At 35.8% G+C, this 16,145-nt stretch overlaps 1 protein-coding gene across 5 annotated transcripts in view; it reads right to left on the bottom strand.

Moving 5' to 3' along the window:
* The window catches only part of LOC138696340 (DNA polymerase alpha catalytic subunit-like), a 575,659-nt gene that overhangs the window by 331,484 nt on the left and 228,030 nt on the right, over positions 1–16,145 (bottom strand). The window contains exon 18 of one of the 5 annotated variants that reach the window (XM_069821153.1): positions 5,993–6,106. The exons of 3 other annotated variants lie outside the window; for them this stretch is intronic. The gene's annotated coding sequence lies outside the window, so the exon portion shown is untranslated. Of the gene's footprint in view, positions 1–5,992; positions 6,107–11,343; positions 12,646–16,145 lie in introns of those variants that run through there. One more of the 5 variants, XM_069821151.1, reaches the window with a different exon arrangement.

The following is a 16,145-nucleotide window of genomic DNA, read 5'->3' as shown; positions in this document are numbered from 1 at the left end:
ATGCCAAATATTAATCAATTTGAATGGAATTATTTCTGCAAGTATTTGTGAGGTAGTTGCATGTTTCTATGCATTTATTTTGTGAGAAATGCTGCTAGTTTACTTTATTAATATATTTCTTTTCATGAAGTATAGAAAAAAAAACTTCTTTAAAATTTCAAAAAATATTTTCATAATGAATAAATGAGATATTTCATAAAATGAATGCATAGAAATGTTTCTCTATGTCTTGTGAATGTAACCAGAAAAAAGAAGCACAAAAATGGAAAAATTCTACTCAACTCTGGTTTGAAAATATTTCTAAATACTCGTATAATAGAAAAAAAATAAAAAGCAAAAGCCAAAAACCATTGGGAGTTAGTCCTTTGCATAGTGAACATGCTCTCAAAATTTGGTTTAAAAATGATTAGGAGAAAAGTTATCGCTTTAGCGTAGTTTCTCCTTAAGTGAGTCTAATAAACAGAATGAATTAAGTTATTGGAATGGAATGAAATTTATGGAGAGGGGAACTACGACTCAGCACTGAGTCCTCATAGAATAATCGTCAAGCTTCAAGCATTCCAGAACCCACACCGGTTGATTACACTGCGTACCTAGGCCAGCCTTCTCCGTGCGTCGCCAGCCGGCGGTCGGGGAATGCTATGGAATGATTACGAAATGGAGAAATGTTGACGGAATTATGTACAGTGGAACTCCACAAATAGACGCTCACTCTCGTGTACTTCACGATACAAGTTAAGTCAACGCATCCTGCCCCGTGCTGCACAGGGCTAACCAGGTGATTCAGTGCAGTAGTGTGCAGACACTCGTACACGTTGGCAGCAAGGCAGGGAACAAAAAATGTGTACTTATGTTGAAGCAGAAGTTACAAATATTGGAACGGTTAAAAACAGGTGAATCAATCAGAGCCATCCCTCAAGAATTTGACATTTCGATCAGAACAGTGCATGGGATAAAACAAAATTCATCTAATTACGAGGCATTCTGTAGTGATTATAAGAAGCTTTGTCATTATCAGGGACGACACTTTGTCCCAGCGTGGACGGATTTTAGGTTAGTTGTTGCCTGCCTATATTGACGTCACGGAGGCCATGGGTTCGAAGATACAGCACTGTGACAGGAAAGGGCAACCTGCGTGTGCTGCATCGGAGAACGAACCAAGTACGTTTGATTTGTTTAGGATTCGAACCTATGCTGCTCTCTGCCGCCGCCTGCTTGTTTTTCATTGTAGTGGCTTACCTGTAGTTCCTAAGTACTACTGGTGCCGTTGTTACTTAATGGTAAGGTGGTGGTGATCGTGACTCTGTGTGCAGTAGTGTAAACATAATACAATGCAGTCAGACAAGAATCTAAACTGAATGCAATTGCAACTGCGTTTGGAAGTGAGTATTTTAGTGTAGAGGGCGACAACATACGCTTTAAAGTATGCAACACAGAACTAAAGTTAAAAGTTAGTAAAGATTTGCAAAAACAATGTGAAACGAAAAATCATAATGAACGTTTGCCATTATTTCTCTCATCTGCTTGGTTTACAAACTCTGAGTTTTATAATGATTTGTGCGAGATGATGATATCTCCGAATATTCCAATACAGAAGCTCAGTAATCCACATTTTCAGCAGTTTATAGAGAAATACACGTCTAGAAAACTGTCTAGTAACTTCAATGCGTACAACCTATTTATCATCTGTATACGGAAAAAAAAAAAAAACTCTGAACCCATTCGAACAGCTATAGGTAGTAACAAAATATTTGTATCTGTAGATGATACATCGGATGCTGAGATACTATAAGTAGCTCACGTTGTTGAGGAGTGATGTGCTGCAATGAACCAGGAAAGAAATTTTTGTTGACATCGGAAATACCAGAAAAAGTAAACAGTTCAACTATTGTTAATATTTTTAAGATGCACCTATGTATAACATTGTGCGATGTTGTGCGAACTTTCTCGCATATTTTTAGTGAAAACAGAAGGAATTTCTCTTTTTCACACTTAAAAATGCACATTGTTATATATTGTAACGGACTACAGTTTGTATCAGAATAATGTACGTAACTCTATTGCAAATACTTGTGTGTAATTTGACTAACTTGTCGTTGTTGTATATGGTGTTGTACTTATGTGTAAGTAATATTGTAAAGATGTAACTAATCAAGGCATATGCTACGCGCATACATATCACATGGCAGTTGTAACCTGTAGAAACGTTGCATTTTCGTTCCGCCGATCTATACCAGCAAACAGTGGCGTGCTGTCGCTGGACTGCTCCTAACAACTAGTCAACACAGGTACTCTATACACCAGTATCAACGAACCTCGTGGCGAATTGGGACAAAGTGTCATCCCTAGTTATTATCAGTTGATTGTAGGAAGAAAACACAGCTTATTTTGTGTATTTCCTAAATTTAATCAATAGGGATGATTTATGTTCTCTCTTGATTAAAATAATTTAATACACAAACACAACTATTACAAGAAATGCTAAATAAGTTTTTGTAGCTTTATTCTCTTCGGCTCTAATCAACAATAACAAAAATGCGGGTTGCCAGGCGACGATAGAAAAGAAAAGATGCGAAAACAAATGAATGTAGTGTACAAACAATTGAATGCTCTTTCATATTTAAGTATAAAAATATAGGGGTGCCGTTTGAAATTTCAAAGTTGGAGTGGCTGGGGGATGGGAGGTGAAATCTAAAGTGCAATTAAGCCTTGTCTAAGACTTCCCCCTTGATATCTAAATTTACGTTGTTTTGCTTAAATTGAATTCAATTTAATTCACTAGTTATTTAGAGTGGGACGTTTTGAAATGAAAGCCCCGTATGTAGATATATTTAGAGAGTTTTTCCTCCAGAAGTTTGTTTTATGTTTCAGATGCATGACGTATATATTATACTTAATTAGGGATTTGTTTTGTTATACAGGAACATCATTTTATTTTTACTTCAATTTTTATTGTACCTGAGTTTTTGAATGTACTTCACTCCCACCCCTTCTACTAATGAAGTTCCAACTCCACACAGAGCCAAGACAGCAGATAGTAAGCAGTACTGAGTTACTGAGTATAGTACGTTCCAGAAATATGTTCGCGTTTTCCAGTGACGAAAGGGCTTTCAATAATGAATCATATTTTCGCACAGGTACTGTCCGTTTGCCTACGTCGCATCCCGATTTACCCCACCTGCTTCTGCTCGCCCCTCTGTAAAAGCTGGGCTGTCCTAGCTCTTTTCTGAAAACATTAATTTCTCTTAGGAATTGGGCGTTTACGTAATATTATACAGCTGTTTAATTTAACTTAAATAAAAGGGCCTCGTTAAGTAATTAACTGTCACGTGATTTCCTCCCTTTCTACAATCCTGCGGCATAACCACTTGGACGGACAGTAGATAGCATGTCTGAGTAATTTTATATTTTCGGGTCGGGCAGAAGTGAAGATTGAATGAACAGTACGTAGAGTAGGTATAGAATTATTTCAACATGAGTTACTAGTACGAAGGACGAAACTGACAATTGGAATTAGATGCAATAGTTTATAGTGCGATAATATGCACAAAAGAACTGAATCCTGTATCGAAATGAACGGCCACCATTTTCAAAATTGTGTTTAAATATTCATATTATGATTATTTTTCAATTTAACTTCTTTCTCTATATTGTACGCTAATGTGCTGTAGACAGTATAATATACACCGCATAATGAATACGTTCGCATGGATAACTCACTTCGTGAGTAAAAACACTTATTCTTAATACAGTACTGTACTTTCATTAAAGAAAAACCTGATGAAAATTATCAAACTCAAAATCACGATATTTCCTAGTTTACGTAAATGGATGAACTACTTTTCTTCCTTCCTATACCTAGTAGAGTGATTTGTGTTTTACGCCAGTATCATCGAACTCCAGTCGTGGAGTGGGGAGCAAGCGGTGTTTCCGGTTCTCTAAAAGTATAGACAGGTTAATATTAAAAATGATAGTAAAAATAAAATGATGTCCCTGTATATTTTGCACATACTACAATATATTATTTAAAATTATATACGTTAATTATTCATGTTTCGGTCCGCACGCCATAAAAACATTGTACAGCCCTTATGTTTACCAATGTTCGCAGTACTCCGTAGAAAGACAGCGTTCGTACCTCGTCTCGCACACGGACCATTGCTGTGTCTATTTATGGAGTTCCACTGTACTGATATAGGAAAACAGGAAAACCCCAAGAAAAACACTAACCGCTACAAGTGTTATGGGGTTTTCAATGAAAAATCCCAGGTGTGACAGGGACTCGAAACCACACTTCCTGCTTCACAGGCTGAAGGTCTGATCACTCAGCTACCAGAGGGGTTCATAACAGCCAATCCTCCAACAAGAACAATGCATTAAAATAGAACTTACTACTAAGAGGACAACGTAAACAACTCTTTACGAGCCACAGAAAAATATTAACAATTAACTGGTATAGTGTAGACTTATATTATAATCACATGAGAATATTCAGCAAATGTTGTTGTTATTTATCCATCTGTATATCGGTGGCTGAGAACCAGACTCTTCTAAGTCCAATGTTTTACAGGAAAGAAATGTGTGTTTCATTGTGTTCCAGTTCTTGTCTGTGTATATGAATCGAACGAAATTGTAAATATTTCTCTCCATAAGGTTGCTATGAAGCTATTCCAAATTGTTTCACGCAGCTTTGAATGTCAGTAGCTTAAAATAGCTCTCCTGAAAAAAAAAATAGTAAAATTAACTTGGAACAGTCTGGTTCTGGGCTATCGATATGCCAACATGTATTAACTTTCTATAGTTACACATGTATTGTACGTCTGTTTCACATCCATGTCGAAGCGAAACTGAATAACATTTTTTTGCAACCACCACAATTATTGTAATAAAATATTTGAATCAAAAAGGTGGATTCCAAAGTTTTCTAAGCCCTTTTTAAATTTGTTTGGTAGAAGGTTATTTTACGACGCTATATCAACATCTCAGGTTATTTAGCGTCTGATTGAAATGAAGGTTATAATGACGGTGAAATGAGTCCTCGGTCCAGCACCGAAAGTTACCCAGAATTTGCTCTTATTGGGTTGAGGAAAAACCCCGGAAAAAACCTCAACCAGGTAACTTGCCCCGACCGGGAATCGAAGCCGGGCCACCTGGTTTCGCAGCCAGACGCGCTAGGCGTTACTCCACTGATGTGGACCCTTTTAAAAGGTTGTAACTTGTTTTATTCACATTTCAATTCATCCTTTTCAAACTCATATAGCCTACAATAACTGTCTAAGTTTATTAACAAACTCTCCTAAGTCTTCACTTAGATTCATTTGAAAAAAACATATGCAGACACTAGGGGCGGCACATTTGTATAAGTTTTTGTAATTTTTCTCATAACTTGTCATTTGAACTTAGGTCATTTTGGAATCCACCTTTTCAATTAGGTTATGTATACAGGAAGAAAGTGAAATAAACCAGTAGATTTTCAGAAGGAATGTAACAAAAAGTGTAATACCATAATAGTGGAAGGACTCTCAGAAAAAAAAAGTTTTTACCCAAATATTTAACACCCTCTTATTCGGTAACTATTACGAGTAGGATTGTGATTTTTGCCCACAACGATAGAAAATCTAATAAAGGATAATTTATTCCTCTGGCGTATTTCATAAGCATGGACGGTTTTCGTGTAAATTTAATTTAAAAACCACTAAATTCAAGACACCAACCGATGCAACTAGTTTGCATCATTGTGGACAGAAAGGGCGATGGGAGGTAGTTCACTAAGGCAGACAGGCCTGAGTTCTTTGACCTCTTACATCTGTATTACGAGAAGAAAGAGTAGTGTGTTTGCGGCAATGATGGCCTACTACTGAAACTTCCAACTCAATTTTCTAATTAACCGTGTATTTATTCACTAAACGTAATATAAGTTAGGTTTTCTATTCACAAGTGTCCTTTTCAATCTGCAGGACTATTTCACTTCCATCCTGTATATGCTGACTACCTTTGTGTAGAGCACTGATGTCAAAGCAAGCGCATTTTTCTGACCTTGACGTCGTGCGCGGGCAGCAAGCGCTAAGTATGGAAAGATGAAGGGTTGTGTTTATGATTAAGCAACCTGTTGGATTAAGAAAACAGTGGTGCACAACTTCAAACGGAACGTGAAATTTTATGTCGTTATTTTTATATGGCTTCTTTCTGTTTAATATTATCTATATTGTCTGTAAAACAAAAGTACTAACATTGATTTCATAATATTGCACTTGTGTTTTAAATCTTAATAACATAATAGAGAGTTAAGAAGGAATATTCACTTAAATTCCATAGTAGTATAATATTATACCGTATTAAGTGGATGAAACACATCATTCATAAAGAAAGTGATATTCCAAAGATAGAGATTGAGTATGACATGATAAGTTGGAATTTATATTGATGGTATTTTTAGCCTTACAAAAGTAATCAATAAACTAATCAAAACAATATTACAGTACAAAGTAAAGTTACCTAGGTACTGTATCTGTTTTAAGTGTAACTAATATTACATAACAAAACTCTTATCGCATTATACTTTTAAGGTGATATTTGTGAGCAACTTCCTATCATCAGAATATTAAATTATTTTCTCGAAATCTGCTGAACCTATAGAGTTGACATTTTTACAACACATGGGCACGTATATTTTGCTTATGATGTAACAGTAGTTGCTTTGTTAATTCATTTCCTTACAAACAATTTCCATGCGAATATTTTCAAAATTTTCAATACACTATCTTCAGTAATACGTATATACGGCATATTAGATTTACGAAAACATTCTGTAAGGCTACTAAATAAATAGGCCTATACCTGAAAATTTCACTTTTCTATAAGAAAAGTTGAGAAAATATTTCTTTTGAATAAAAAAATCAAACTTGTGAAAAATTAGCATTACAATTAAAACTTACATTCTTTTAATGCACTTATACTTCTCAGACAAATCTAAAAATTAACATGGATACAGTTTTAATAAGTTCTCTTCCCTTTATCTATTGAATCAATGCTGGCCATCCCTGAATATAGCTCGACTAATCGGCATATACCACCTCTTTCGTCTGTCCCTTTCCTTTCCGCTGTAAAGCGCTCAGGCTCTCCTGAGCTCTAAAGCGCGCGCTTGCTCCTGTGGGCATCAATTGACATGCCTGGTGTAGAGGAATGGGTTCGTTTACATTGTTCAATTCATCGCCTATGACGTAAGCATTTCCATTGAAACCGATGTCTAATAAAGTCAGTGTAATTTGCGTTCCACAAATACCTTCATTTTGTCTATTAATTTGGTGGAATATACACGATATAAGTCAAAACAAACAAGGTTATGCGATCTGGACTGATCAGTAGTCAAGTCTTCGAAATGGGGCAGATTCAACGAACTAACATGCACAGTTGTTGATAAGGATGATCAAAAGCGAGTTTATATTTGAAAAGAATATGAATTTTATTTATCTTTATACTTGTTTTATTACTTTATTTCTGGATATATAGTGTATCCCTTGCATTATTTTGATCTCTCTACGTTTTCAGATACATCTCAAATTTTGTTAAAAAAAAAAGAGTAATCGTTTTTACTGGGTACGTTTTTGACAACTGGAGCGAATATCGACATCCAATTTCGCAACTACAAGTGTGGTAAATTATGTTCCTATTTTCTCACTAGAGTTTATAGTATAAATGCGGAGCACAAAGAACTCCCACCCATCGATCCCCGGCTCTGACTGGAACACAGAGCTTCAAAGTGGAGCAACAAGTGTACCTTCTCTACCGATATTGCATTCATGTGCACTCAGATTCCCAGAATTGGTTTCTAAACGGCAGACAGATCGGGTATGTACGCTAAATAACATTGAAAATGAATCGAAATGTGCATAAAATTTTCTAAAATACCTAGGTATGCAACATGCATTTGGAATTACAGTTAATATAAGTATAAAGGATAAGCATCCGGCAAATTAATTTATCTTATTCACTCTTGGTGAAATGTGTAATCGAAGTCCTTATGTTATTTTCATAGACTAAGTTCTTTGTCTGTCGCTGTAAAATAAGAGCTTCCTACTTACATTACATAAATTTAACGGAAGCAACACTTAACTGAATATAAAACAGCAGGATTTCAAAATTCATACACGAATGGAGTACTAACCTGTTATAATTAATATATTACGAGAAACTATTTTTGCACACTAAAATTTCATGCTTTAATTAACAAATGTCGATCTTATATCGGATAATTTTGAAAGTATAATTACGAGTATTTTCATAATGATGATAGTATTTGACCGGTAAGCAGGGTAGTAATCGAAGAATCGACATAATTGCATTTAAACCCCCCTCTCTTGAAGGTTACATCATAGACCCTACTGTGAGATTCGAATCGCACGAACACCAGCCAGAAGAAGTACACGAGGAAAAAAGGAATATATATGAACCTTCCATCAGTTTTTATAAGGACAAATACCATCTGGAATTCATCGTCATCATGGGACTAATGATATAAGCCCATGGGACCATACCCCGGTTCCTAGTCGACTTCTGTAAATCTTTTGGCCTGCATAAAAATATTTTAAGAGATCTAACAAGTGCAGCACTCAAAGGCTCAATAGCTATTTTCAGGCATCATACATATGGACCATGACTAATTCACATCTCCTTGACGCTACTTCGTTTAATATCATGTGTTTCAATATAATTCAAATTGTTATTTTTCACTCTAACAACAATGTATCACTAAGCATCAAGGCATTTACTCTATTGTAACATGGTACTCTTTGTCGATGGTAACCTGTAGTGGTTACAGGAAGAAATTAAATCAAATCAATATGTGTATATATTGCGCCGTCTATTTGCTTATCAAATAATAGTGTTAATTACTATATAACATTTTTATTTTGATTAACGTTTTCAGCATTAAATGCCATCTTCAGATCATTCATTTCACTCAATGGAACATGCTAAATACATGGAACAACATATAGTAAGTAAAATTATACAGTGTAGATACAATCAGGATTAAATTATTCAAAATTATAAAACATAATTATTACTGTTAATTGTGTTCAAATGCACACATTATTTACCATGCCAGTATACGAATTGGTTTGGAATAATAAGTATAAATTAAGTACAATAGCTGAGGTTAAAATATTTAAAGTTAAAATACATCGGCGTGACCACAAGCATGTTAATATAAAATTCTTCAGAAGGAAGGAATGTCACGCCTCGAGGTTCACCATGCCGAGTTTTACTGCAACACGAGTGAATGAAGTTAAATCAATTATGATATTTTCTTTAATCTATCTCAAAGTTAACGGTTGTTGGAATTGTTAACTTACGTGGTGTTGTTGTTTGCAGGAGTAGATGCGTACGTGGTAGCTGCTCGGCAATGACTGAATCTCGAGTTAATTATAAGAAAAAGTTATATAGTAATTAACACTATATTACTATTTGATAAGCAAATAGGCGGCGCAATATATACATATACTCATAAGCACGAGTAACTAAATACAAATATTTGACCAAGTATAATAAAATTGGACGGAGTTACGCAATAATAGATCAAGCACCAAAGACCTGTTTCGAGATATTGGCCATTGAAATAAATGTTTTTTTTTATAAAACATTTTAGGAAAGAAGTATTATAACATTCATATTATTACAAATAATACCAAAGGCTAACCGATTTTTAATAAGAGACCAGCAGTTGAATTAATATTTCAAAGCAAAATAAATAAATGAATTTTATGCAATAAAGGAATTTTTGATTATAAATAGCAGCAAAATTCAAATATTGCATTCTTAATTTTTCCGAGTTAAATTAGCCTGCCATCAACAGATTCATGCAACTCTCATTTTTTTCAAATTGTTGGTTGGTCTATTATTACTAAACTCCGTCCAATTTTTAAAGCTATGCCGCTCCTATAAACAGATTGTCTCAGAAGATAATGCATTAAATTTAGTGGACAGTAAAAGATCCTGCGTATTAAGAAACCTTAGGTCACAGGGCAAAGATTGGAGAAGGTGGAGGAAAGGAGAAATCGGAAAAATCTGTACACAGAAGGTTGAAGAGATTACAGGGAACTACAAAACGAACTAAGATGAGAAATGGATAAGGCCAAGAAATTTAATACTCGATGAAACGGAAATAGAAAAGAATAGAGGATGTAGAGAGAATAAGACTTAATGTACCGAGAAATAAAATGTTTGGACTTTACAAATAAGAACGTCAAATGGAATAAGAGATAAACAGGAAATACTTAACAAATGGACGAAATATGTGGGAGAGTTACGTGAGACAGGCGATCGTCTAGAAAGATGGCTTAGTTTTAGAAGACGAAACAGCCGATCAAAAGATGAAAAAGGATTTTCTATTTGAAGGGAAGATAGCGTTTATGGAAATGAAGAATGGAAAAGCAACAGTAATTGTTGACGAAATCCCCATTGAATTAATGAAATGCTTGGGTGGAGACACAGAAAATACTATGATTATGCAACGAAATAATGAGAAAGGCGTACGTACTGAAGATTTCACTGAGATAGTGTTACTGCCAATAACGCAAAATAGTACTGCCACCAAATGCAATAAGTTCAGACTATCAGCCTGATATCGCACTTGACGAAGATTCTCCAGCGAATATTCAATAACGCTCACACTGTTCTGGAAGAAAGAAAATCGCAGAGTCATTGATTAAGAAAAAACTGTGGAAGATTAGAGAATGCTAGGTTTGCAGTGAAAAGACCTGAGAAAATATAGAACATCCATCCGCCAACGTAACGAGATCGGTCCGCCAATGTAACGAATATTGCACACTTTTATCATTGCCAACATGACGCTATAAAGCAGTCTTCAACAATTTTATCACAGCCACAACACAATTATTGTTTTATATATATACAGGGCGGAAGGTAAGGTAGTTCATTAATTGACAGAAGCCATAGAACTCATTATTTAGAGTAAGTTTTGTCAAATAAAAAGATTATAGGACAGTGAGATAATCACAAGTGTTTCGAAAGCGCTAACGGCAAATTGCAAGATGTCTCAACGCCGCATAAGTAGTACCCCACACCCCATGCGGTCAGCGACTTGAAGGAGGTGGGTTAAGTTCAACTACCTTCCACCGTGTATCTTTCAGCAGGTGCTGCAAATAAATGAGCCGTTCAGAGCAAACGTGTTGTAAGTAAAAATTGGATAACGAGACTTGAAGTAAAAATTCTGTAAAATACAGCGCAAAGTAGCAGTTAATACGCCGTTCTTGCTATCCACTGACTACTAATAGTTTAAATAATGTAAATATTAATTGCTCCTTTGCGCTGTATTTTACAGAATGTTTACTTCAACCCTCACTACCCATTCTTGACTTACACCACTTCTGCTCTGAACGGCTCAAATGTACTGAGCTTCGGTGCAATACTTCGCGATCTAATCTGGGGATAAATATTCGTACAAAAATGACTTACATAAACTCCGGATAGGGACATAACTGTTATTTGTTTAGTTTGCATAATTTAATGTCAGAAAATGTAAATTAATAACCCGAATGAACAAAATAGTTCGTGTCCGGGCGCAGTTCAACAATGAATGCTGAATTATCAACTTACAATGCAATACAGTAACAATTCAATACTAAGTATGGCGTAATAATTTTAATGTAAGCGAGAAATACGTACAGCAATAACAAGAAATAACATGAAAATCAGGAAAATATGTCCAAATTAGTGAAAACACTTAGGATTGAAGTTTCAGTTAGAATTAATGAAAAAATAAAACTGATGTAACTTTATGAACAAAATGTAATTAACGTTACAGTTTGTTGTTTTACAAATCACTAATTATGGGCGTTAATAATGAAATAAAGAGTAATAAACTCTGTAAACCACATTCCACTCACATATTACAGGTACTGTTCAAAATGTCCACCATCAACGTGCGTGCGGCTTTCACATCTTCTAGTCCAATTGTGACTAACTCTGGCTAGTATTTCTTGACTGTTACGAATTTCTTCCGCGGCCTGAATCATGTCTAAGTACTCACGATTTGTGAACTCTGGCATCTCGTAGTTTTGAAATAAACTAAACTGTATCGCCGTACATCCATCTGCACACTAATGCAATGCAAATATAACAGCTGATCAGTTTCGAGTACTAGGCCAGCTGTCTGCCGCCCGGACAGCGATGCCAGATTGTGTACGTCACCCGACAATCAATGTTTCTTCAATCGATTAATTCGAAATCAATTAATTTTCTAATTAAAATACTGCTGCAACGTGAACATAACAAACGTTCTCTTTGTTGTTATACAAGAAATTAAACCGTATTTTGAACAGTATTCGTAAAATTCGCGATCGAAATGTAGGCATAAAAGTATTATTTCTTCAAAAACCTGGCAAAAACGAGTAAAATGGTATTATATTTTTTGTTTGTTATATTTCAAGGAATCACATCCTACAAGTAATGTACTACCTTACCTTCCATCCTGTATATGAAATTATCACTACATTAACATATTATTTAATATTTCATAAAACATACACTGAACGAACTAAATGTAATTATGAGAGTCACCATATTTTCTTCCCGTCATCACGATCCACTTCTACCAGATGACACCCGACACAACGCGTAGCAGGGCTGGCAATATAAGCAAACAAAATGATATTAAACGTAAGAAATGTTACTGCAGCTATGTAGTATTGTGTGACAGGTTAGGTTAAGTTAGATTAGGTGTGTATTATGTGACAGGTTAGGTTAGGTTTGGTTAGGTGTGATGTATTATGTGAGAGGTTAGGTTAGATTAGGTGTGTAGTATTATTTTTTGACAGCCATATAAACTTGGAATTTTAACATTTTAATTTCATTGTGTTTGTATTGACTGTCTATAATTACGTAAATGTAATTCTGACAAATAAACATGATTAATTGATTGATGTTATTTTGTTGGCGACACAGAAACCCACTCCATTGTCTCCAAATTACATCACATTAACAAAATATGGCCACCTTCTTCAGTCACGCACAGCGAATTTCTTATTTAAGTAATGCAGGTATTTGGGACGGGTTGGATGGGCATACAGCTCTCCCAGTGATCACATCCAGTTTCTACTACTCCATACTATAAATCGATGGCGTTTAAGTGAGGTTAAATGGGACACGCTCATGGTAATAGGAATATCTTATGCGAAGTTTTACCGTTAGATGGCAGGGACGTTCCATGCGGCACAATATTTTGTAGGGCTATATTATGTCATATGCTACAGTTCGTTACGTTCTCCCGTTTATTGGTTTCTGTGCGTATCAAAATTAAATTTATATTATTTTGTATAATCTAGTATAACTTAATTTCATTCAGTATTTTCTTATCTCATAAATAATTTAATTTACAATAAATAATAGCGTAAATTTGTATAATACTGAGCGATTCCCCTTAAGAGATGGATGAGGAAATCTGCAGTAGGCTATGCAGAATATACTGTAGATACGAGCAAATTGAATGTTTATGAATCTAAACGAGAACTTTGAGAACGAGGTGCACGTATAAAATATATAGAAGGGACTATCGGGCTTGAATTCCTCGTATTCTTTCTCTAGTTGCAGAAAGATGAAATGCAAATTTTTAATAGGATGATAAAATATGATCGAAGTAGTATCACGGTTATTCTTGCGTTTTTAGGTTGACATGCAGTTTTGAATATGTAGGATAATTTTGAAAATTTTAAATTAAAACGCGATTTTTAACAGTTAGTCTACATTAAAGGCATTATTCACGAAATCGATTTTTGGAGTTAAAGTCCTCTTACTTTCTTATTTTATACATGGACTATATTATTTATAGGCCTATATATTTTTTCACTACGGATCATCCTGGATAATAATCATCCCAGTTATTCGAGAGTATACTGTAGGCCTAGTATCGTCCCATTGTAAAATGCAGGTGTAAACTTCGGAGACTTCTACAAGTACTGAATATAATCTAAGCTAATGTAACTTGCTGTCGAGGTTGCATATACAGTATTTCTATTACAATTTTTCTTTGCCCTCTTCCAAAATTAAACTATAGCCAGCAATGCCTTACTTCAAGAAGTTCTTTTTGTTTAATACTGAGGCGCAATTTAATTATTAGTTACCGGTATATTTTTTAAGGTTGAAAGTATAATATATTCCGAATCTTTCGGGACCTAATTGAAGGCAAAAAGCTATCCCTGGTTTTTAAATAGGCTATAGGAACACAACAATTTTTCGTTTTTATTTGTTTTTAAGAGTATTTAATATATTAGTACACTACGTAAATCCTCAATGTTTATACAGGGTGATTCACGAGGAAAGGTAAACAATTTAGTATACGATATCTTAGGCCATTTTGAGTGGAAAAGTTCATATGAACATAGGTCCGTTTTCGAACGATGGCGGAGCTAGATGCATTTTCTTGGTAAAATGTCTCGCCCCAATGTGAATCAGACGTTACCATATGCTACTGACTTGAGACAAGGTCACCGATGAATGACCTAACATTGAAATCTGGATTGTGAGCGATGTAGATAAGAGAAGTCCGTTCACTTCACAATCCGAGTGGTGGGATATTACAAATATCCAATCGCCTGCCCTTGCCTGATGTAATAACACAGAACCAACACATAACACAAATACACTATCACTTATCAGTTCACAGCAGTTCAGTCAGCTACCTACAGTACAGTAGTTATACAGGTACAGTTATCGGAAGTGTTGTGTTTTTCAAGATTCCTTGTAAATGTTCGACTACAGAATACGCCGATATTGTGTATGTTTATGGTTTGTGCGATGGAAGTTCCTTGCGTGCCGTCGCTGAAAATGAACGACGCTTTCCGAACAGAAGGGTACCATATCGAAGAGTATTTACTGTCTATGGGGTTGGATGAAAGACTTGTATAGCAAAGGAACGGGGAAACGAGAGAGGCGCTAATCGACCGTATTTTGTATGCGGCATATAGACAGCCACGTGCAACTCTCCCGAGAGATGAGCGCGATTCACGCCCGAGCGCAACAGTGCATTGAAGCAGAAGGAGGTACCTTTCAAAATGTGCGAAAACATCGACTCCGACTTCTAGAATATTAGGTATGTATGCATATGTGAATATAAAGTTCAAATTTGTCCGTTATCTGTCTTTAATTACGAGTTAGTACAATGGAATCTCACAAGTATTTGTGAAATCAAAGAGGCATATCTCCGTAACCATTCGAAAACTGCCCAATATTCATATGAACTTTTTTACTCAGAATGACTTGAGAATTCAAATCCTAAATTTTTTACTTTTCCTCGTGAATCACCCTGTATACTGGATAACTAATGCACACGCAAAGCGCATCCCTCAAAGTACACGTGCGCTATCTATTGGTGCTAGTTCAGGATATCCCTACAGATTTACTGGCATGTAGAACTCCTGCGGGACAAAATTGCGGCACACCGGCTGATATAACTTCGGCAATTGCGAGCGTCGTTAAATAATCCATAATATAATTTAATTCCAAGGCATTTCCAAGATAAAGATTTTAGCAATTTTAGTAGGTTATTTTACGACGCTTTATCAACAGCTTAGGTTATTTAGCGTCTGAATGAGATGAAGGTGATTATGCCGGTGAAATGAGTCCGAGGTCCAGCATCGGCAGTTACTCAGTATTTGCTCATATTGGGTTGAGGGAAACCCCGGAAAACCTCAACCAGGCAACTTGTCCCGACCGGGAATCGAACCCGGGCTACCTGGTTTCGCAGCCAGACGCTCTAACCGTTACTCCACAGCAATTTCCTACAGTGCCAGGCACATAAGTAACCTTTACCAAGGCCTGTCCTTGGGCAGAAGACAGTGAATGAGAAGAGGCTAAAAAAATGTTTGTGAGACGACTTACTGAACGTTCTGGGTCACGCCCTTTGACCATTAGACGGCGCTAGAGTTGGTGGGGGGGCGTTACATCACATAAACCAGGTCACTCTGTTGTCTGCCCACCTTGTACATAGTTAAAGGATGTGCTCAAAGTGAGCACAATTTTACATTTAACAGACTAACTGCGAAGAAACATTGGCTGTCCGACTATCTCAAATGTCCCAGGGCTGATATGCATCGAGACCACTACGGCCAAAATCCTGTCCCTTAGATCCT

This window comes from Periplaneta americana, chromosome 3 (genome assembly GCF_040183065.1).
Source record: "Periplaneta americana isolate PAMFEO1 chromosome 3, P.americana_PAMFEO1_priV1, whole genome shotgun sequence".
Taxonomy (NCBI): Eukaryota; Metazoa; Arthropoda; class Insecta; order Blattodea; family Blattidae; genus Periplaneta; species Periplaneta americana.
Note: the sequence above shows the minus strand (reverse complement) of the source record. Positions and strands in the feature narration are given on the sequence as shown.